General features: G+C 31.1%; 1 long non-coding RNA gene across 1 annotated transcript; it reads left to right on the plus strand.

Moving 5' to 3' along the window:
* The first annotated feature begins 1,299 nt into the window (after positions 1-1,299).
* Positions 1,300-8,421, plus strand: LOC143051299 (uncharacterized). Its single transcript, XR_012970692.1, has 3 exons — positions 1,300-1,388; positions 5,818-5,940; positions 8,044-8,421. It is a non-coding gene; the product is annotated as an uncharacterized LOC143051299 (long non-coding RNA).
* Positions 8,422-9,683: the final 1,262 nt, after the last annotated feature.

A 9,683-nucleotide genomic window follows, 5' to 3' on the forward strand; every position in this document is an offset into this window, starting at 1 on the left:
TGTGTTTAGATAAATTAAAAGGATTATTTATTGGCACTACCTCTTTCCCATGGCAATTGGTCTGATTTTTATCGGATTGATTAATAATTGGCCTACATCCTTAATATTCATGAAATGTTTGCCACTGAACATTTATCAAACAACAAACTACCAATCTCTAAATGGTGTATACATGGTATATGTGGTATTTTGCAATTTTTGATATATTTTTTTTTGTATTAGATTTTGATATAATTTATAATATACCTGACAAATATGATATATATTTAATTTTTAGTATTTATTGAGTAGTTTTTATAGTCATGCATCAGTGGTTATATTTATTGTAAGACTTCGTCATGGCTCAGTGAATTTTGATAGATTGGTTATAACTCTCTAGGTTTTACTAGTTTGTGTTATGAAAACTCTGTTCTGTATGATAATTGGTTAATTAAGTCAGATGTCTATTTTGGAGGGAAATTCTATTGTTTGGTTAGAATCAGAATTTATTTTGAACTGGATAGTGTATGCTGTTCTATGATATAATTTATATTTTCATATTTGGTGGACAGCTTAATTTAATTTTTATAAAAACATAAGGTCAGTTTTCTCAACTTATCATGCTTATTGATAGGGATCTCTTGAAGCATGCAAATGGTAAAGAGTTGTACATATAGAGCAAAAACATACATGTACAGCAGCCATATTTGAACTATTTTTAATTCTGATTAGAAATAGTCCAGTTACTTATTTTAATGGAATTCTTAAATATTTGCAGTTTTCCTATAGCATGTATAGTTGTGTTATGAAATAGAAGCTTTAAGTCATGTAACATGTGTAAGTCTCATGTTTGAATTAAAGAAAATGTTATCAATTTTTGTTTCTAATCACAAATTTGTTAATTTTCACTGTGAGTGTGAATATGTCTTCACAAAGCAATGCAGAGCCGTACAAGTGACATAAACTTCAATGTGTTGAAGGCAGTCATTAAATAGTAGAAGTAGACATGGTAGAAGTACAAGAGAAAATGTACTTTTTGAAGTCAGAATGATTGTGCATGAAATTGATAGATATATTATTTCAAAGAAGTATTTCCATGAAGTCAAAGAAATAATATATCATGTAGATATTACATGATACAATGTACATGACGTATTGGTACAATTGGAGCTATATTATTATCATAGCAAAAGGTCCAAAATAAACTCTGACTTCTTAAAAAATTCTTTATTGAAACTAAAAATATTTTTACTAAATGCTATGCAAATGTAATTTAGTTCATTAGATTTATGTAAGTTATATTTATATTTTGTACAGGACTGTCCAGCATGTTGATGTGTTAATGATCTGGTGATGTTAATACTGAATAATAGGAGATGGACCTTTGTCATGTTTGTACAATATAAATGGTAAGAATAGTGTTTTTATTTATTTTAGTTAGTCTTGTGTTTTTCAAAGCGAAGCTATACTACATACTGGAAAGGCATCCATTATGATTTGATGAACAAAAAAGGTTACAGAAAATCAACAGTTCAAGGGGAAAAAATGAACAGATACATTTAATATCAAAAAGAAGATGTGGTATGATTGCCAACTAGACAACTGTCTACAAGAGACCAAAATGACACAGACATTATCAACTATAGGTCACGGTACGACCTTCAACAATGAGCAAAGCCCATACGGCATAGTCAGCTATAAAAGGCCCCAATATGACAATGTAAAACAATTCAAACGAGAAAACTAATTGCCTTATTTGTATAAAAAAAATGAACGAAAAACAAATATGTAACACATAAACAAACGACAACCACTGAATAAATGGCTCCTGACTTTGGGACAGGCACATACATAAATAATGTTAAACATGTAAGTTGGATCCCAACCCTCCCCCTAACCTGGGACAGTGGTATAAAAGAACAACATAAAAACGAACTATAAAAATCATTTGAAAAAGGCTTAACTCATCAGATGGACAAAAATTTACTTTTAGAATGATTTTATTAAAATTCCTATCGAGCAACATTAATAACACCAACAAAAATGTCTTATACTGCATGCAATAGGTTACTATATTTGATGTATGGAATGATTGTAAGGTGTACATGTCTGACTGGTAGGTGTCATCTGACCTTGACAGGGGTTGAATTTAAGCTTTTTTGTGTACTGGCCAGCCGGACCAGTGGACTGAAAACTCTACTGGTCCGGCTCCAAATCTACTGGTCCTGCAAAAATGACATTAATTTGACAAACACTAATATAAATGACAGATGTTTAATTTTTATTTTGATGCTTTCGTTTACATAAGTCAATAGACAAAGGAATAGTCTTTATTCTGATTTTGATAAAGGCTTTGGTAATCTCAATGATTTTCTTTATCAAAATCAGGATCAAGGACAGAAAAAATATCAACATTGCCTTCCACGTCATCGCAATCCTCACGACAACCATAGGGTGCCTGACTAGGTCGTCTGGAGCGCTGTCCAGAAATATTTTTTCTACTATATAATGCAACCATTCACGATCTTTTTCCCATGATTTTTGGTATTTGCGTTTCCTTTTGTCACTTTCGTATACTTTATTTCGATCTTCCTTTTGATTTTCAGTTATCTTAATTTTTTTGTCCGGCGGTTTAACTCCTTCCAAAAATTTTCCACATTTTATTTAAGAATTGAATGCTTCTTTTTGTAAATTTATTGGGGTGTAAAAGCGTTGACCGAAGTACATTTTGTATGAAGCGTGCAATTTGTTGCGGCAATGTTGCACCAACTGTTTGCAAGAAAAATAATTTGCATACGAAAAATGAATATTTGCAGCAATATTGCGGCAACTATTTGCAGCAACATTGCCGCAAATATTTGCAAGAAGCCTTATTTTTCCATAAGGTTAGTCCCTAGTGTCGACAGTGCCATCTAATGCCATCTATTTTTATACCCCTTCCAAATTTATTTCTCCATGTTTAATGCCTCAAATTGCAAGTAGGGGGGTGAAATTACACTAAAAAAATTTGGGTCAAGAATTTTAAAGGAAAGTAGTGATTTGGTCCAGCTGAAAAAGGTTAAAAATTAGCACTTCGGAAGCTGTCAAAAGATTTCAAGACGCCCTAAACATAAAATTGTCCATATTTTGAGTTAGAGCCGATGAAGTTTTCTATAATTTTGATATCATTTGTCCCAAAAGTAGTACAACACACTGTAAAAGTTTCTTTGAGAAAGCGCAGGTGGGATTTTTTTTATTTTCATTTATGTTCTAAAAGAAATGCACTACGAAATAATTGTGGTCTCGGACCTAAAAGGTGAAACCTGTAAATATAGAATCTGTACTTTGGCAACTTCCCTAAATGATTTGATGGTGTCAATTTGTTCAATAGCATGAAACTAAAGGATTTAAACTTTTATTTTATAGAATTTCTTCAAAAATTACCAATTTTGGCATTTTATGGTCAAAATAGGCATTTATAGCTTTTTCATTATTGATGCATATTAATGGCATCCTGACTTTCTATCTGACAGGTTTTCATGTGTCAATATTTGTGTTTCTATGCCTTTATCTAGTTCTTTTACTTATTTATGAACTCTGAATCTACTGAAAAGAAGATTATCTCAGACAATATGTGCAAAATGTGTTGTATAAATGACCCTTGTCTAACGCCCTGTTTGGATGAAGTCAAAAGTGTGGAGCTTGGTACATAAAATTGGAAGTCCATAATAAAGACCTCACTAAATTTGTATCAAAAGCACTTTACAATGTCTATTGTACCTGTTCCATTTCACATATTATCTTTCTTTTCTTCTGTAGGATAGCAAGTGGTTTAAATATAAGCCTGTTGAGACTAAAATTGCATGCAAGTTTTTCACTAAAAAGGCAAAAATCTTTGTATCAAGACCATACTGTCTGCAAGAAAAGTTAGTTGCAAGAGTCTTTTTATGCGTAGATTAGTTGTATCATGTCACATGAGTATAGAAATGATAAAAAAAAGACACAAAGTTTTACATCTTATAGCCTCAATATGCATTTTTTAATGTAAATATGTGGCACGGCCTAAATTGACCCTAATTTTTTTCCAGTCTTACTTGGCCTAAGACCCTTTTAAACTAATATGATATGTTATTTGTAATTTTTCTTTCCATTTAAAGTACATTCAATACATATGTAAGGATTATTTATAACCAAAAAGCTTCACAAATTTAAAAATTGCTGGAAAATATTACATCTTCATGTAAGCTAGGCTCCCCTTCATTGAGAAACCTCCATTTTTAGGTGCAGGCTCATATAAATTTTACTTTTGAATAGTTATGCTAAGTCTGATAAATCAAATAAGTACTCTATTGCTTTTAGTACATGATAAATCATATATGAAGGCATTTAAAAAGTATTTTTATGCCCCACCTACGATAGTAGAGGGGCATTATGTTTTCTGGTCTGTGGCTCCGTTCGTCCGTCCGTCAGTCCGTCCGTCCGTCTGTGATTCGGTTCGTCCGTCCAGGTTAAAGTTTTTGGTCAAGGTAGTTTTTGATGAAGCTGAAGTCCAATCAACTTGAAACTTAGTACACTTGTTGCTTATGAGATGATCTTTCTAATTTTTAAGCCAAATTAGACTTTTGACCCCAATTTCATGGTCCACTGAACATAGAAAATGAAAGTGGGAGTTTCAGGTTAAAGTTTTTGGTCAAGGTAGTTTTTGATGAAGCTGAAGTCCAATCAACTTGAAACTTAGTACACTTGTTGCTTATGAGATGATCTTTCTAATTTTTAAGCCAAATTAGACTTTTGACCCCAATTTCATGGTCCACTGAACATAGAAAATAAAGTGGGAGTTTCAGGTTAAAGTTTTTGGTCAAGGTAGTTTTTGATGAAGCTGAAGTCCAATCAACTTGAAACTTAGTACACTTGTTGCTTATGAGATGATCTTTCTAATTTTTATGCCAAATTAGATAATTACCCAATTTCACGGTCCATGGAACATGGAAAAGGATAGTGCGAGTGGGGCATCCGTGTACTTTGGACACATTCTTGTTTTGCAATATTTTAATTTTTAAAGCCCCAAATGTTGATAGTTGAATTTTTTCAATTTTAACGTCAAAATTTAACATGCAAAGATGAGTATAGAATTTAACATATTGTTCTATAATATATATCCTATTGATATGAAACTTTGTAAGCAGTGTTATAATTTATTAAGCTTTGGTCATACCAAGTTTTTTAAAGATTTGTCATCTCTTTCTATCCTATTAGTTCCGAGACCACAATTGTCGTCCCAAGTTGATTTTCGTTGTTCACGAATATAGTCCCTAGTGTCGACAATGGGTTACCTGCCATTTATTTTTATACCCCTTCCAAATTTATTTCTCCATGTTTAATGCCTCAAATTGCAAGTAGGGGGGTGAAATTACACTGTAAAAAAATTTGGGGCCAGAATTTTAAAGGAAAGTAGTGATTTGGTCCAGCTGAAAAAGGTTAAAAATAAGCACTTCGGAAGCTGTCAAAAGATTTCAAGACCCCCTGAACATAAAATTGTCCATATTTTGAGTTAGAGCCGATGAAGTTTTCCATAATTTTAATATAATTTGTCCCAAAAGCAGTACAACACACTGTAAAAAATTTATTGAGAAAGCGCAGGTGGGATTTTTTTAATTTTCATTTATGTTCTAAAAGAAATGCACTATGAAATAATTGTGGTCTCAGACCACCTAGGTTGTTATTTTTATCATACAACCAACAGGATCTGGCTACATATAAATATTTCAAAAATATTCCTATTTGTTAATTCTTATTCATGTTTGTAAATGCTTTGCCTAAAATCATTGATAGTGACTGAATCAAATGACTTATTTTCAGAGTAAAATGAATAGAAAGGAAACATGACGAGGTTCCAATGTATGATATAAGGGGAAGCAGTTATGAATTTTGAAATTGGTTTAAAGGAGAGGGCATACACCAGAGAAGACTTAAAGTGCACAGGTAGGCATCTTGACTGGTTGATTTTAATTGAATGAATAAGGAGGTGTGGTAGGATTGCCAATGTGACAATTATTCACCATTGTCCAGATATAAGCAACTCTAGGTCATCATACTGCTTTCAACAATAATCAATTTTTTTTTTAAATACTCTGTGTCCTCCATTTTCATTTAAGGTTTTCTACTCGACTCATGACTCTTTTTGTCTTGTTTGCCCACCTTTTTATAAAGTATTTATCAATCTGAATCTCGATACAAAATTTAAAGAAATGACACTTCCGATAAATGATGGATGAAACCTATAATCGACGATCCCGGGTCAATGGACAAAGCAATGCAATGTTACGCGACTCGGGTTCGCATACTTATTTTTATTTATTTTGGTAATCGATCTATTTCCGGTATCATGTGATATTTATCGTCATGAACATTGATGTTTTTACTTGCTGAACATTGGTTTCGTTTACATAAATTAAACATCTTTATATACGTTTTGAAATTAATTTTATTTTTTTGTTGGATTTGAACTTTGTCTTGTATATTTTTTTACTTGTCTATGGGCAACCAAGACAAAAATAATTACTTGTCCGGTTGTTCAAATGTATGAGTCGGGCGAGTCGGTCATAGCATTTCCACACCCCTGATTATTAGTTTTTGATTACCAATAATCGTAGAAAACAGAGAAAATGTTGTATTTAAAACATTTGTAGTAAACAGGGAATCATACTTTTAGACAAAACTATCTGTTGGTTAGAATTTGAACAGATCGAGTTTTGAAGCAAGGTTGAATCTACATCATTAAATTAAGGATTAAACAAAGGGTATGACAAGCCGTTTTGCTATTCATTCCAACTTCAAGATGTCTCATAAACTTTATAAGATATCTTATATGGTATATATAGTGTATCTTAAATATCTGTACCAAGTCATGAATATGAGATATAAGATATCTTATAAAGTATAAAGTACATAGTAAATGCCTTTACCAAGTCAGGAATATGACAGTTGATGTCCATTCGTTTGATGTGTTTAAGCTTTTGATTTTGCATTTTGATTAGGGATTTTCTGTTTTGAATTTTCCTCGGAGTTCAGTATTTTGTGATTTTACTTTTTTTATATAAAATATATTTAAGAAATATTATTAACTATACAAGATATTTTTTTATATTATATAAGATATAAAAAAACAGATTATATAAGATATCTTATTTATTATATAAGATATTTTATATATTATATGATATCTCTTTTATATTATACAATATAGATTACAAAATATCTTAAAGTGTTTATAATAAAATATCTAATATAGTTTTTAAGATATCTCAAAAATTTTATAAGATATTTAATATAGTTTATAAGATAGCTTATATAGTTTATAAGATATCTATTATGAATAAACTCAACCTTCTGCTGTTGTCTTCTCTATGGTTGGGTTGTTGTCTCTTTGACACATTCCCCATTTCCATTCTCAATTTTATCATAGATAACAGGATTGAAATTTCATATTTACGCCAGATGCGCGTTTCATCCTTAAAAGACTCATCAGTGACGCTCGAATCAAAAACATTTTCTTAATAAGATATCTTCTAAACTATATCAGATATCTTCTAAACTATATCAGATATCTTCTAAACTACATAAGATTTATTATAATCTATATAAGATATCTTATATAAAAAATATTTAGAAGACATCTCATATACTTGATAAGATATCTTATAAAGTATATATGATATCTTATAAAGTATATATGATATCTTATAAACTATATGAGATATCTCATATAATATATAAAATATCTTATAAAATGAAATTATATTAGATGTCTTATATCTTATATGTTATATGAAATATCTTGAAATTGGAATAAATAGCCACATTTTTTGTAAAAGAGCTTGCCATGATATAGGGTAAGAGTTATCCACAGGATGAACAGAAAATAACCTTGGGTTAAACTTTAGGGAAAAAAAACAAATAAGGCAGACATGAACAGTAATGTTCATTTACTAATTTAAATATTCAATGAATTTTGCATATGAATGTTTGGTTTTAGGACCAGCATCATTATTTAGGATTATAATTTATCTTGTTTTTACTTTACAGTATTTAGAGAAGTTCAGGACAAGCTATTGTTTGAAGAGGAAAGAGTTCACCTTAAAATAAATGGTCTCAGTACAGCACCGAATCATGAGACAATACAATTGATTGTTATTACCAAGAGTGGATGTATCTGACTAGCATTTGTATGACATTTATCATATGAAGACTTTTAAGTACAAGGCAAAGAATTAGCTGTAATAAACAAATATGTGTGTATTTAAAGACATGAATATTTGAATTTTACTTTCTTCTTTTGAAGAAAATTTATTTTAGACGCTTACTTATGTGTATAAAATGAAGAATGTCCTTCAGTTAATACTTTTTATAGTTACTTGATTGTAACCTTTAATCTATTAAAGAAAAAACAGAAATGTTAGAAAAGTGTTTTTTTTCATGCCACTTATAAACTAATTCTTGATAGATGTGCTTAGGGTCACATGCCACACAAATAGACCTCTGGATAATGTATATATATATATGTATTCTTCCTTTATCTTTATTTCATAGATTCTATAAGATGTTTTTGTATGACTTATTGTGTTCATTGATTGATTTACTGGAGTTAATGCCACACTTGTTTCATTTGTAAGCAACACAAACAAACTACAGTTAACCTCTCAGCCAATAATGTGATGTGATAGGATTGCCAATGAGACATTGCAATCTCTAAAGACCACAGATCAAAGATAATGAATCAATAATAAATTATCATGGATTTCAGTACAAAAGAAATAAAATTGAGAATGGAAATGGGGAATGTGGCAAAGAGACAACAACCCGACCATAGAAAAAAACAACAACAGAAGGTCACCAACAGGTCTTCAATGTAGCGAGAAATTCCCGCACCCGGAGGCGTCACTTTATAACATTTCAGTACCATTGATAATACCATTGATACTAGTATAAGTTATGACAGTTTACTGTTTAAAACTGTTTTGACATCTTCCTGTATTTCTGGTTGAGCTGTACTGTTGAGTTTCTGTCACACTGTGTTTACCCTATGGCCACAACTTTAAAGTTTCCAATACTTTCGAAAACCTTTATGAATAAAATTGAGAAAGGAAATGGGGAATGTGTCAAAGAGAGAACAACTGGACCAAAGAGCAAAAAACCACCAATGGGTCTTCAAAATAGCGAGAAAATCACGCACCCAGAGGCTGGCCCCTTAACAAAGATATGTACTAGTTCAGTGACAATGGACTGGTTAGTAAAACTTTTATTATACCAAGAAAAAAACTGATTATTGAATTGCAGTAGGTTCGTCAATTGTTACATTTAAAATTATTTCCGGTGATGGACATTAAAAACATGACAACATTATGTATCAGTAAGCATTGGATGCTTGTGTACACGTATGGGAAGTTAAGTCGCCTTCTGTGTTTAGGGTTCACAGATACTATACCTCCCATTTAGGTATAGTAACGTCCCCTACCATACAGTCCACAATGCATCCACAAACTTGAGAGTGAGGAGGCTCAGTTTGACCAAGTGAGGTTGCTCACTTAAAAAAAACAAAATATCTTTATAATTAAAATGTTTAATTGTTTTTGTAACTTTTTTAAATGGGAATGTTTTACTGTTTTAGAAAAGATTTAAATGGGGATTGTTAACGTTTTTTTGGTAAAAAGTTTTTAAATTGGAAA

Source organism: Mytilus galloprovincialis, chromosome 11 (assembly GCF_965363235.1).
Source record: "Mytilus galloprovincialis chromosome 11, xbMytGall1.hap1.1, whole genome shotgun sequence".
Taxonomy (NCBI): Eukaryota; Metazoa; Mollusca; class Bivalvia; order Mytilida; family Mytilidae; genus Mytilus; species Mytilus galloprovincialis.